Raw genomic sequence first — 16,212 nt, 5'->3', positions numbered from 1 at the left:
TATTATTTAAAATAATAATTAAAAAAAGTTTAACTGACATATTTTGAAAATGGGGAGTGTATAAATAATAATCAGATCCAAAATAATGACATATATAGTACAAGGATAAAAGATATCTTTGGAATATATATAGATATAGAAAAAAAAAAAAACTCAAATGTTAGAAAATAATAAAAAGCCCCCTCCACATTTTAGCTCAGCTCACCAAAAGAAACCCAAAATCACAAATGTTTGTGCACGTCTTCTCTCAATTTGAAGTATATCAATGGCTATCAACGATTATCAACGATAGTCTATATGTGGCTATCAACTTTGAAATATTAACACTTCAAGGTACATGTGGTAAAAAGTTATACGTGCCCATCACTTATATAATTCAATAAGGACGAGTGTAGTATATTAGTGATAGAAGCTTAATATTAATACACTACAATAAAAGCTTTATTTTTCTACTACAATAGGTAACTATTAGAAAAAAGGAGAAGAAAAGAAACACACAGATTTATGTGGAAACCCTAAATCAGGGAGAAAAACCACGATAGGAGAATTTTTATTCTTTTAATTTTTTTGATACACAGTACTCAACACATGAAGGTATAAATAACCAAACAGAGAGAAACCTTAGACAGTAAATACTGAGAAAAAGACTAAAACGCCCTTACGGCTAAAACACCATTTCAACACTCCCCCTCAAGTTGGGGCATAAATATCAATGAGGCCCAACTTGCTAATACAAGTGTCAAATATCTGTCTAGGTAAGCCCTTAGTCAGAACATCCGCAATCTGTTGACTGGATGGAATATAGGGAACAAAAATACTACTATTGTCAAGTTTCTCTTTTATGAAATGTCGGCCAATCTCAACATGTTTGGTTCTATCATACTGAACAGGGTTATTGGAAATATTAATAGCAGTCTTGTTGTCACAGTAGAGTCTCATCGGGTCACGACTCTCTTGATGAAGATCTACTAATATCTTTTTCAACCAAATTTCCTCACAGATACCCAAGTATATAACTTTGTATTCAGCTTCGGCACTACTTCTAGCCACAACACCCTGTTTCTTACTCCTCCATGTAACGAGGTTTCCCCATACTAAGGTACAATACCCCGAGGTTGACTTTCGATCAGTAGTAGAACCGGCCCAGTCCGAGTCAGTGTAGGCTTCTATACATCTTCTATCATTTTTCCTGAACATTAAGCCCTTCCCAATGTTGACTTTAGATATCTCATAATTCGGTTAACAGCTTCCATGTGTCTCCCATACGGGACTTGCATAAACTGGCTTACCAAACTCACCGCATATGAAATATCAGGTCTGGTATGTGAGAGATATATCAGCTTCCCTACAAGACGTTGATATCTCTCCTTGTTCACTGGTACGTCGTATGCTGAGTTTACCAGACTTTTGTTGACCTCAACTGGAGTATCTGCATGTTTACATCCAGTCATCCCAGTCTCTTGTAAAAGGTCTAACGTATATTTTCTCTGAGACACTAAGATCCCTTCTTTTGACCTTTCTACCTCCATGCCTAGGAAGTACCCCAAGAAACCAAGATCTTTAATTTCAAACTCCTTTACCATTTTCTGTTTCAGCTTGATAATTTCTACAGAATCATTCCCTGACAGAATAATATCGTCAACGTATACGGTTAACACTGCTACTTTTCCTGATGCTAACTTCTTAGTGATCAGGGTGTGATCAGAGTGACCTTGAATGTACCCCTGGGTTTTGACAAAAGGTAGTAAACCTATCGAACCAAGCTCTAGGGGACTGTTTCAGACCATACAAAGACTTCTTTAGCTTGCACACCTGACTCCCAAACTGTTCTTCAAACCTTGGAGGAGGGGTCATATAAACCTCCTCTTCCAATTCACCATTTAGAAACACATTCTTTACATCCAACTGATATAGAGGCCAGTCTAGGTTTACAGCAACAGAGAGAAGAACCCGAATAGTGTTGAGTTTTGCCACTGGCAAGAAAGTTTCTGAGTAATCCACCCCATATGTTTGAGTATACCCTTTCACGACTAATCTGGCCTTATATCTGTCGAGAGTCCCATCAGATTTGTACTTGACTTTGAACACCCATTTGCACTCGACGGTTTTGTGACCTCTAGGAAGAACAACTAGATCCCATGTTTTGTTGGTCTTGAGTGCCCGCATTTCTTCCATGAATGCAGCTCGCCATTCAGGAATTTCCAGAGCCTTGTACATATTTCCCGGGATAGTCACGGTGTCCATGCTAGTGGTAAAAGCCTTGAATCTTGTTGACAAGCTACTGTAAGATAAGAAGCTTTTCATAGAGTACTTGGTGCAGGACCTTGTTCCTTTTTGCAGGGCAATTGGTAAGTCTAGGGTGGCATCAATTTCACTGTTCTTGTTACCTTTTTCCTCTTTATTCACCTGCTGCACATTTTCAGTCTCCTGAACATCATCTGGAGGAAATTCATTGTTCTCATCCTCCTTAAATTTGTCAAGAGTTGTTGCATTGTCAGTGTTCACTGTACTACTTTCAACAGAGTTATTATTATCAAGAATATAGTTATCTTGAGTTGTCTCTGGTTCTAACTCTTGAACACTTTCCGGTGGAGCAGCAGGGGAAACTATTTCCTTTCGTAGATTCTTCCGATAGTAGGTTATCCAAGGAACTTATTTTGTAGGAAGGATAAGATTATCCGGAATTGGAGGGCCAGAATTAGTGTCAGGAGGGCCAAGAGGATTAGTGTCAAGAATTGGTTCAAGTAACAAGTCTACAGGAATGGAATAGGAGGATGACGTGTTAGACTCTTCACTCGAAGTCTCCCCCTGAAGAGGACTAATAGGAAAAAAAGGTTTATCTTCTTGAAAGGTAGCATTCATGGTGAAAAAGTACTTTCGAGAAGATGGCTGATAACATTTGTAGCCCCGTTGATGGAGCGGATACCCAACAAAGACATATTTTTTAGCCCTATGAGTGAATTTATTGTGGGAACCATGATTATGAACAAACACCGTACATCCAAACACCTGAAGAGGAACATCTGGGAAAAGCCGGGTAGAAGAGAAGGATTCATTGAAATGGGCTAAGGGAGTCTGGAACTTGAGGACACGGGAAGGCATTCGATTAATAAGATGGGCTGCAGTGAGTACAGCATCGGCCCATAGGTACGAGGTTATGAATGCAGGAATCATGAGAGCCCGAGCAACCTCAATAAGGTGACAATTTTTCCGTTCGGCCACCCCATTTTGTTGCGGGGTATAGGCACAGGAGTTCTGGTGGATGATACCTTTAGAATTTAAAAACTCATGGAGGGACTGATTAACGAACTCACGGCCATTATCACTCCGAAGGATAGCAATTTTGGTATTGAACTGGGTTTCGACCGTGGTGTAGAATTGCTGAAAGACTATAGTCACTTCAGATTTATCCGTAAGAAGGAACACCCATGTAAGACGAGTGTGATCATCTATGAAGGTGACAAACCACCGTTTACCCGACACGGTTGTGATATTTGATGGGCCCCACACATCAATATGTATCAGGTGGAAAGGTTGGGACGATTTATAAGGCTAGGAAGTAAAAGACACCCCAGGTTGTTTTGCACGAATACAAACATCGCAAGATAAAGATGAAATATTAACATTACGAAATAAATGGGGAAATAAGTACTTCATATAATGAAAATTCGGATGTCCAAGACGAAAATGCCATAACAGGAAATCAGTTTCAGAAATAGTAAGAGAAGAGAGTAAACAAGTGCTAGATAAACTCCTAGATGAAGTATCCTCCGCGAGGAAGTAGAGCCCCCTACTGTGCCGGGTAATGCCAATCGTCTTCCCCGAGCTCAGGTCCTGAAACAAAACATTATCCTGTGAGAAAACGACATTACAATTCAGATCTCTGGTTATTTTACTGACAGATAGCAGATTATAAGATATCTTCAGCACATACAGGACATTCTGTAAAATCAACCCTTGAATAGGAGATAAGTGACCTTTTCCAGCAACGAAATCAAAGGACCCATCTACAATTCGTATTCTCTCGTTTCCTACACTTGGATAATACGAGAGGAATTGATCAGATGATCCAGTTAGGTGGTCCGTTGCTCCTGAGTCAAGGATCCACGATTCATCCCCTTCAACCAAGAAGCTAAAGGACTGATAAGTACCTGATTGAGCAATATTGCTAGTTCCAACCATGTTGGACTCTACTTGATTGGTGGCTGATGATGTAGCATCCCCTGTTTCACTGACAAGGGCCCGACCGGTTTTTGATTTATCATTTGTAGACTGTCGTTTGCCATTTGGTGGGCGACCATGTAACTTCCAGCATTGATCTTTGGTGTGCCATAGTTTCTTACAGTGCTCATAGATGGGTGGGGATTTTCCGTTTTGTTTGTCGCTCTCTGGGCCCGAAGATTTGGCTCCAAACGCAACAGAATCTAAGTGGTTGTTGCTAATGCCACTCATAGCTCTAGTTCTTTCCTCTTATAATCTGACCTCTAAGCATACTTCCATTAGAGACGATATTGGTCTCTGTCCCAAAATTCGACTTCGAACACCATCAAATTTAGGGTTTAAGCCAGCTAGAAAATCATACACCCGGTTCACCTCCTCAATCTTTGAGTACTGAACTCCGTCAACAGGACAATTCCACACGACCTCACGACACAAATCCGTTTCTTGCCATAACAGGGACAATCTATTGAAATAAGATGTTACGTCAAAAGTACCTTGTTTGCACTCATGAATATGTTTCCTCAAGGTATAAAGACGTGAGGCATTTTACCTCTGTGAATAGAGCTTCTTGACAGCTTCCCAAATATCCCGAGCGGAGGCTGAGTACAGAAGTGGCTTTCCGATCTGGGGTTCCATGCTTTTTATCAGAATTGAGCGAAGGAGAGAGTTCTCTCCTTTCCATATACGTTCTTAGGGATCACCGAGGTTTGGTTTTGGTATTTCTCCAGTTAGATACCCAAACTTGTGACGTCCCTCGAGGACCATTCGTACCGATTGGGACCAAGAAAAGTAATTCTCACCGTTAAGTTTCTCACCAATAGACATTCTTGTAGAGTTCCCCATAGAACTAGACATAATATTTGCAAAAGGTAAATTAGAGTAAGCATTTACCGGTGTTTCTGAGCATAAAGAGAAGTCTGAATGTGGATGAAAACCAGTTGTAGGATTTGTCGTGGATCTAAGGGCTGATATTTGCTGCTGTAAGTAGGCCAACTGCTGTTCAAAACCAACAGTTCCACTAGAATGTGCCATAGATTGGTTTTGCCCATAAATCCCCGAAAAAATAGCTTCATTTGGGCTCGAGGACGGACCAAAAGAAGGGCTGGGAACTGACTGACCATACTGGTTCGTCTGGACCGGATTCGGTTGGACCCGGTTTGGTTGAACCAGTTGGTTCGGCTGGACCGGCTAAGTGACTTGGGTCATCCACGGGCGATCTGGAACATACGCTAGGGCTTGCTACTGACCTGAAAATGAGGGCTGGAGATTGACTGTATACCGCCAGTCACGAACGGTGGTGTCGGCCTGAGCAAAATATCTCGAGGGTGAAGGATTTTCATGCATCAGGGAGTTCTGAGGCAGGATCTGGTGGAGGTCAGTCGGACCGTGAGTCAATCGCTGGGTGTCGATTGGGTCTGAGGTAGATGGGTTTTGTTGGAGGTTGGTTCAGGTCTGAGGCAGATGTGTGTCGATCGGGTCTGAGGCAGATGGGTTTGAAGCAGAAAAACCATAAGGTTGTCGAATTCCAGATGGGTCACTCGGATCTGAGGTAGAAAATCCAGATAAGCTCGAATCCGTGTGCCGATTTGGTCTGAGAGTTCTGATGGTCGGGTCTGCAATGGTAGTTCACTGGTTACAAATTGGAGGATCAGGTCGGGTCTGGCTGGAGGTTGGATCAGACATAGATTTTAGGAGTTGAGGCATAGCGGCGTGAAAATAATGCTCAACGGCTTCTCTTATGGCTGCAGCAACTTCAGCGTTCATGGATCCCTTTGTTCCAATGGTGGTTTCTGCTGAAGTCTCTGGTTTATTCTCATCAATGACGGCCATGGCTTCATCGCCATGTTCTAATACCATGTTGGAAAAAAGAAGAAGAAAAGAAACATACAGATTTATGTGGAAACCCTAGATCAGAGAGAAAAACCACGATAGGAGAATTTTTATTCTTTTAATTTTTCTGATACACAGTACTTAACAAATGACATGTATAAATAATCAAACAGAGAGAAACCCAGACAGTAAATACTGAGAAAAAGACTAAAACACCCTTAGGGTTAAAACACCATTTTAGTAACTATTGGTATAAGTCTCAAATTTTGTCTAAATATATTTTGTATAAAATACGAAAATTTAGACAAGTGTATAATTGGATCTTTATTTATTTATTCATGTGTATAATTTATTTTTTTCTTTTTGAAAATTCAAGACCAAATGGATCGGTTGTGTCCGGTGTCCATGAAAGAGTAGGTCAATACTCACAGCGGAAAGGATGAGTATCCCAATTTTCATTCACTACAAGAATTTTTACCTATTCCGATATTTTTTTTCGACGCATCAATTTTCATTGGTATATACGTATTTATCTCGACAAAAATTCAATACGTCAGCCAAAATATAACAACATGGACATTTTTTTTTAAAAAAAAAATTATGCTGACAAAAATTTGAACATATCCCGACGAAATATGCGTTGACAAAAGACATTAAAAAAACCCACACTATTCTTTTCCCGACGAAATTTTGTTTTTAATAAAATTGATGAATAAATCCATTTAAAATAAGCTTGTAGTTGTTTTGTTTTTTTTCTCTCTCTTTCTTTTAAGATGGATTTAAGTATTAGTTTCAGATTGGAGTTAGGATATTCATTTGTTTATGAATGAAATTGTTATTCTATATTTGGTTTGTATGGATGGATATAATGAAGGATGAATTACTTGTGTATTTTGGTTTTGATTTTGTATATGAGATTCATTTGTTAATATTAAAGTTTAATCTTTCCTTTTTATGGATATAATATGCTTTAAGTTTTAAAATGAAATTGCTAAGGATATTTAATTAACTAAATTTTACACTTTTTACTTGCTAGTGTTAAATTTCACACTTTATTCATTTGGTTCAACAATGAATAAGGATTGGATTAAGTTTAGAGATAGATTTTCAAGAGAGTGCATTGATGGAGTTACACAATTCATGGAATTGATAAATTTTATGTGTTTGTTGTACTTATTGTTTACATAAATTGGTTGTACTAATAAATTATAAGGGTAGTTGCAAATAGAGATATTAGACCCCAAGTATTAGCAGATATAATATAATGTAAATAAAATTGCAAATATGGTCAAATTTAAATAGTCTACCCGTAATAGACCATATTATTGGTAGGAGTCTATCAGTGATAGACCATATCACTGGTAAGAGTCTATCAACAATAGAAGTCTATTGCTGATAGACTTGGGAGTTTATCAACGATAGAAGTTTATCACTGATAGACTTGTCTATATTTGCAATTTTTTTAAAATGATGTTATACACTTGGTTATTATTTCTAAAAATTCTACCAATTGTAATACCCTAAATTATAATCTATGTAGGAAAAAAGGGAGAAGAACAAGAAGAGTATAGAATGTTTCAATTTCAATCATTATTGTGGGTCGAAATCCTTTCTTCAATTGAAAAATGAATTTGTATGGTATGATGCAAATTCATTATTGTTTTATTCATTTCCCATTGAATGTAAATAATAAATTTGTTTATTGAATTACAGACGATGGACTTTCGAACAATTAGGTATGTTATGACAACTTTCAGTTCTTGGTTAGTGGATTTAGAAACTTAATTTGGTTGTTTGTGGCTATCCTGTAGTTATAGTCGTCACCTCAAATAGGAGCGTTTTAGTGGATTTAGGAACTTCATTTGTTTTTTTTTTTTTTTTTGTGGCTATCCTACAATTATGATAGCCACTTTAAATATGTGTGTTTTAGTCTACTCTTTGCCACTTTGTGGTCTAAATGGCGTTTAGGTGGAACTAGAACACGTTCAACTTGGGGGGGGGGGGGGGGGGGGGGAGGGAAGTATATGTTGTAATTTTTTTATATTATCTAAAAGCCTAATTTTGTACTTTAAAAAAACTATGTTCTTGGATTTATTTGTAGGGATCCGAGAGTTGAGTTATATGCTTTTAGGACTATCGAATGACGGGTTTAGCCTTGAAATAAATTTAGGTGGATTTAGAGGGGAGAGATTCACTTCGACGCTTTCTATGCATTTGTTGATACTTTGTGGTTTAAATGACATTTAGGTGGAACTAGGACACGTTCGTAGCTTGGGAGGGGAGGAGGGATGTATATTTTGTAATTGTGTTTTAGATTATCTTGAAGCCTAATTGTGGACTTTAAAGGAACAAGTCCTTGGCTTATTTGTAGGGATCCGTTAGTTGTGGATGTATATGTTGTAATTGTTTTTTAGATTATCTAAAAGCCTAATAGTGTACTTTAAAGGAACTTTGTTCTTAGATTTATTTGTAGGGATCCAAGAGTTGGGTTATATGTTTATAAGACTATCGAACGATGGGTTTAACCTTGAAATAAATTTAGGTAGATTTAGGTGGGAGAGATTCATTTCAACACTTTCTATGCATTTATTGCTACTTTGTGGTTTAAATTACGTTTAGGTGGAACTAGGACACGTTCGTAGCTTGGGAGGGGAGGGGATGTGTATGTTGTAATTGTATTTTAGATTATCTTGAAGCCTAGTTGTGGACTTTAAAGGAATAAGTTCTTGGCTTATTTGTAGGGATCCGATAGTTGTGAAAATTTAAAGGGTGTTTATCTATTTGTTTAAGTACATTTACAACATGCCCGTAACGTGGGGGAGGGTTCATGTCTTAATTATAACCATTTTAATCACTTTTTAGAGAGTAAAATGGTTGTTTGTGGTGTTCATGATTTAATTATGAACATTGATGACATGTTTGTAACTTAAGAGAGAGATCATTCCTCATAATCATTTTAAATATTTTGTTTAAGTCTTTATATGATTGTTAAGTTCTTTTTGTGCATTTTTCTTTGTTGATTTTAAGAAATCTTTAAAAATATTTGTTTTTCCTATTTTAGATTATTCGTGTAAATTCTTAAAGATGATTTTTTTTGGAGATTGTGAGAAGATTTTGTGAGATGGTTACTTAGTTTGGTTTAGTATCTCACTTATTTTGAATTAGGGTATTTTAGCTTAGGGAAGATTAATTTTTTTTTTTTTTTTTTTTTTTTTTTGTATAGGAGATTTGTAAGAAGTTAGAAAAGCTCAAATTTAATTGTATACACAGTTTTTATTCGTAGAATTTTATAGCTTGAATTGAATATTAGTCTTATTTTTAAATATATAAGCTTACTTTTGTTATATTTATCCCCAATTGATTTGTTTGAAGATTAATTTTTGTATGTGCATAATTAGGTATTAATGAAATAAAAAATTGGTTATTTAATTGTTATAAAAAATATATAAAATTATAAACAACTTATGCTGACGCAAATAAACGTTGGCAGAAATCTGTCTATTGAACCGAATTTTTGTTGTTTAGGACTATGTTTTTCCCGACGCAAATTATATTTTGTTGGGAAAACACATATGCCTACGCAAACAATTGTGTTGCCAAAAATGGTATTTATGCCGACGAAAATAGTTTTCGTCGGGAGGAACTTCTCCCGACATGGATACGACGACGATTATGCCGATGTAAAAAAATGCGTTGGCATAACCTATCCCAATGTTTTCAATACTTTGTCTGACGTTTTTTTGCGTGGGGAAATGTGAAAATTTTTGTAGTACTCACCCTTGAAGACCAATTCTTCTTGTGAATCCTCTCCAATCATGAATAAAATGTTCTATTCTCTCGGTCTCAAGAACAACCAAGTACACAACAACGAAACTCCAATGAACTGGACACTACCACAATGATTTCCCTGTTATTCTTGAGGGGTAAAGAATCAACTTAGAGTGGTTTAGGCTTCAGTGTATTAACTTTGGAGGGGGGAGGGAGAGATTATTGTTCCAGATTTATTTTGCACAAAGATTTTGGGAGTTCTGTGATACGTTGTGTTAGAGAATACTGAAGAAGATAAAGTATCTCCAATTTCTCTTCCACCCCCACTACGTAAAAAAACGAGAGAATAAAGGGGCAGGAAGGGGAGGGGGAATCACATATATAAATATATAAACCACATATTATATTTAATATAACACATAACCTATAGTTTATATTATATCACATATAATATAACCTATAGTTCATTATTCTCTCATTTAACCTATAGTATTTAATATGAATATGATTCATACTAATTTTAACCTATAGTAGTTATATGAATCACATTCATATAATTAATATTTCATATCTAAGTATCTATTTCTCTCAAATAAAACTTTACTAATTAGTATATTATATAATTAATTTTATATTATAATGTATCACATACATTTTATTAGTTATATGTTATATAATTAATTCTGTTCAATTAATTTGAACAATTCAAATTAATAAAAAATAATTTGATTCTCATTAATCTCAATTAAGCTAGCGAGGGGACCTTATGGACCTATAGATTGAAGATCCAATGGTACTTGATTAATTAATTAAACTCTTTGATTAAATTAATCAACTTTCATTAACAATCGGCCACTTCACTAAAGACTAACAATTGCACTCTTCGTACTACAAATATATTTTTGCATCCATTGGATATAACCAATTAATAGTATCAATCAGCCAAAATTACCATTTTGCCTATGTAGTTACATCTAACTTCTTAAGTACCATTGATCCCTCTAATGAACAATTAGTCATAGTTCAACTATAAATGAACTCTTCATGGACCAGAAGAGGGTGTGACACCACATTGTTCAAGCCCAAGAATAAGTCCTTAAGGGAGCAATTTCTCTACTTACCCTAACAGTAAGAAAGGAGTGAATTCCTTCTTGTGAAACTATGTTCCCAACTCTCCAATCAGACGAATCCCCAAAATGGTAAGGATATTAAGTCAGCGAAATTAGTCATTCTCACCCATGCAAATCAAAGGACCGCCTTTATAGGCAGAAGTTCACAAGAGGATTCAGATCAAGTCACATATGGTCATTTTGGTGAAATGTAAGTCTCTTCTGGCAATGGTGTTATATAGAGAATCTATTCATTTCGAGGTCTGATCTTATACAAACTCTTTGTATAGAATACCCCTACTCACATGTCTCCACATGAATGATCAAGATTAGATCATTTGTAGCACTTTACAACAATTTTAATAACTACAAAGCGGGTCGTATTTGTAATGTGACTAGGACAAGGTGTCCAACCTTATCTATCTATTACAGACTGTTTAAGTTATCACTTAAATATGATCCACCTACATGTCTCCATATACATATTTAAGTTATAGAAGATAACCTTGAATCTAAGTTTATTGGTTTTTGTGGGTTAATGCAACTAAATGTTGAATAAAATACCTTTTATTTTATTAGACAAATAAAATATTTGTACAATACAATTACAGACTACAAGACCATGAGATTTAGGACATCAACCCCAACAATCTCCCACTCGTCTTAAAACTAGTGAGGTGTACATAACAAAAGTGAAATCAAGTACAATAGTACAAAAGAAAAAAAAAACACGAAACTAGGGCATACAATATGTGCCAAGTAAAATCCCCCACTTGTCCTAGACTATATGCGGCTTGTCTTGTAGACCCAAACTCTCTAAGTGACCCTTAAACACCTTAACTGTGAGGGCCTTTATATATAGATTAACAACATATTGCTCTGAAGCGATCTTCGTGACGATCACGTCCTCTCGATGCACAATCTCCCGAATCAGGTGATATTTGCGCTTTATATGCTTTCTACGCCTGTGGGTCCTGGGCTCCTAGGAATTATCCACAACACCGTTATTATCACAATAAAGAGTAATGGGCTTTCACATGCCTTGAACAACTTCCAGATTAGTCAAGAATTTCTTGAGTCATACAACCTCCTTGGCAACTTTATAAGTTGTTACATATTTTTTTCTCCATGGTGGAGTCAGCGATGCACTCTTGCTTGGTGTACCTTCAGACTACAACTCCTCTATTAAGAGTAAACACTGATCCTGAAGTGGGTTCCTTAAAATCCCCATTAGTTTAAAAATCAGAGTTAGTGTATCTTGTAAGGATCAACTCCGTAGACCCATATACAAGCATGTAGTTCCTCGTTCTCCTAAGATACTTGAGGATGGTTTTAACAATTGTCCAGTGATTTAATCCTAGATTCGACTGATATCTACTGACTATCCTCACTACATAGCAAATGTCAGGTCTAGTACACAATATTACATACATCAGACTGCCAACAGCCGATGTATAGAAGATCCGTCTCATTTCATCGACTTCTTGAGGTGTCTTAGGACACTATTCCTTAGACAAGAAAACTCCATGCCTAAAAGGTAGTAAGCCTCTTTTAGAGTTTTGCATCGAATACTTGACAAGCATCTTGTTAATGTACGATACCTGAGATCATGCTAGTGATTTGTTCTTACGATCCCTAAATATCTGAATGCCCAGAACAAATTGTGTCTCTCCCAAATCTTTCATTTGAAATTGGGCCACCAATCACTATTTTATGTTAGTCAGTAGACCTACATCATTCTTAATGAGTAAGATATCATCTATGTACAACACTAAGAATGCTACTGAACTGTTGATGATTTTCTTGTAGACACAAGGCTCATCAACATTATAATCAAAGGCATAAGATTCAATCCCAGTATCAAACCTTATATTCCAAGATCGAATCCCTCTCGTTATTGCATGTAGATAGTTATGAATCCCTTTCGTTGTTGCATATAGATGGTCTTCTCACAATTGCCATTCAGAAAGGCAATATTGACGTCCTTTTGCCAAATCTCATAGTCATAATGTGCGGTAATTGACAGGAGTATCCAGGTAGACTTTAGCATGGCAACAGGTGAGAAAGTCTCCCTATAGTCAACTCCCTCAACCTGGGTATAACCTTTTTGCCACCAACCTAGCCTTAAAGGTCTGCACATTACCATCTATACCCCTTTTCCTCTTGTAGATTCATTTGCAACTTATAGGTTTTACCTCATCAGGTTGATTTACAATATCCCAGACTAAATTAAGTATATAGATTCTGTCACACCTTTTCCCACTCTTAATCTGAAAGGAAATGTGACGGCAGCAGTTACCAATCTTTTTGTTGGCACTTATTACCTACTAACTTGCTTAACCTATTTTAGATACCTTAAATTATACAAACATATATTTACTGATGTAACCAACATTCATCAGACTTACATCAACAAGATTTCATATACATGACATGTATATAGAAGATCCTGTGGGCCTCAACTCACTAAACTAGTCCTTGTATGAACAAAACATATGTACACATATTTCCACAACAAACACCTAATGTTTCCCAAGTTTGAGTCTTTAAGTGGCAGAGCAGTAGTAGAATTATCTTCTGAGAAATTGACCGCTACCTAGGGAAAAGAAAACATTTAAGAAAAATGGGGTGAGCTACTAGCCCAGTGAGTGACATAATAATAACATAGTTCTCATACTTTAAAACTGAAAGCTAGAAAAATGAATATTGAAATCAGAAAACTTGCTAAACAAACATGTGCTTAAAACCTTTAATCATATCATATCTGAAAACATAGCTAAACTGATTTTAAGTTGAGAGAAAACCCTTTTGCTCAATCCCTCAACCTCAACCTCAGTCAAGAGAACCCTTTTTCTCAATCCCTTGACGTCAAATCTACCTATGTGCACGCGGTAATAATTAAATATCGTCATACCTTAGGTACTATGGCCTAGATACCTTCTTAGAGTCCTTTAGTATTGGGTTTATCATGCTCATCATAAGTCTTACTCTTTAAAACATGTATATTTGAAAGCATAGTAACATGAACAAGAGCTTTCACATCTTTATAAACTTCTAACGTATGCTCTATGTACATAAACACATAAATATTTAAACACGCTTTATAAACATTCCTTTAAACTAACATGCGATAATAGCTCCTAAAACTTGGTTTGCTTGGAAAACATTCTTATAATTAAGCAAGCATGAGTTACTAAAATACTTAGAAAACTTTTTAGATTTATCACTCACAACTTTGGGTAATCCTCCTAAGGTTGATAAGCTTCTCCTATTGGTGTCAACCCTGTGAACATAACAACTCACTTTAGTTACTAGCAATGGTCTCCCTTTTGAAACTAATTTACATAATTAAGCTCACATTTTCCTTAACACATTAGTCTTACCTTTCAACAACTACCTTACTATGCATTGAACACTTAGTAATTTCTTTAGGTTTTTAACCTTGGCTATGCGGCAATCACACACTACCATCGCCCATGACACATGTGCTCATCGCATGATTAGGTGCCCAATGACCACAACTCATCGCATAACCCTACCTTTATGCGTCCAAGCCTTCCACGCTCACATACACAACCCCATGCTAAGCACAAGGCACGTTGGCGCTCACTTCTGCCCTTGCACGCACGTTAAACTTGAGCTATCTGCTTGTTTGAAATTTCCAAATTCAACTTATAATTCAAATAACTCATTTTTCAGGCCTTTTCATAGAAATGTTTCTTCTACAAACATGCTCAAAATTTTCTTAACATACTTAGCTTAAAATTTGAACTCAAAATTCCTCGTGGTTTGGCCAGAAACTTTAAATCTTCATCACTGGCCCAAATTCATCCGATAACTCAACCTTCTTGCAATTTCTTCGATTTCCAGCTCAATTCCTTTGGAGTTTCCTTTTGGCAACCCTAACTTATCAAGGCTCACCAGGCTTTCAGATGGCTTTAAAATCACCTTAATAGCATCAGTAGATTGCTCAAATCGTGCATTTGAAGTCAACGTTTCTTTTATACTCGAGTTTACATGCTTTACTTTAACTATTAAGCTGCCACCTCATCCCTAAGTGGGATTAATATATCTGATCACGACAGCTGGCCACTTAAAATGGTGGTTAAGCTAATTATGTCACCATAATTATCAACGCATAACTACATGACATCAACATTGATCAATGCTAGCTTATCAGCCTTGCCATTACACAACCTCTTGGACGAATGTCTCAAGGCCATCGCTTGCACCATCGCACACTCCTTTGGCCGCATGCCTTAAGGGCATTGCTAGCCTAGGCCCAATGCCTTGCTCATGGTTATCATCTTGACTTTCCTAGCCTACAGTACCATTGCCTAGTATCACGCTCTTGTCATCGCCTAGTCAGCCACTCATGCCATCACTCGACCATGTCATCGCCCATATCTTCCCTTGCTGCACACCACCTACCCAATCAGCGCATGTTCTGGTGCATATCACAACTTTTCATTGCATAGGCTTCTGGCCAACGTATAGTCCTCATAGCCCACACACTGGCTAGCGCGCACACCCAACCTCAATGCCTAGGTAGCCTCGCCCATGTCGTGCGCTCAACACCTTCATTCCTTGCAGCTAACACTTAGCCTATTAACAACGCCTTCCCTCGTGCCTATCATGTGCCCAAATAATCTCAAGAGTACTTGGCTGTCGTATACCATGCTCCAAGCTTCAATGCATCAAAGCCTCCAATGCATGATGTCCTTATGCAACCAATACTTAGCCAACGAGGCTAACTCTTCTAGGTGCTCAATTAACCTCCAATCACAAGCTCATTGCCTCTCAAGTTCCTCATAGCATTGCCTCATGGCATCCACGCCTATTCTCATACTTAGTCAAATTTCCCACTTGCTAAGGCCAAACATAAAGCTACCCGAGGCCATATACATCCACAGTTAGAGTGTTCCATCTTCACTCTTCTCATTCTTCAACATTTTCCCTACAATATAACATAGCACATATTTAAACTTACTCAACATATTAATTAATATATTTAAGTAGCAATGTAGGGTAGATAGGGTTTAGGTTTACATGTTTCCATTCGAGATCCATAGCTTTGATCCATTCATCTTCATCCACATCCTCATTGCATGTTTATAGGACAATGGATCCTTAACATCGCCATAAGATAGAGCAGTGGGTTTCAGTTAAAGCCATATGACAAATGGAGAATTCGCAACTCTCCCACTAAGTCGAAGTTTCCCTTAACGATTGAGGTGGAAATGACCTACTAGATGAATCGACATCAACAACTCTTGTTGATGTA

Source organism: Benincasa hispida, chromosome 2 (assembly GCF_027475165.1).
Source record: "Benincasa hispida cultivar pf3 chromosome 2, pf3_genome.v1.1, whole genome shotgun sequence".
Taxonomy (NCBI): domain Eukaryota; kingdom Viridiplantae; phylum Streptophyta; class Magnoliopsida; order Cucurbitales; family Cucurbitaceae; genus Benincasa; species Benincasa hispida.
The sequence above is the reverse complement of the archived record's forward strand: the minus strand, read 5'-3'. Positions refer to the sequence as shown.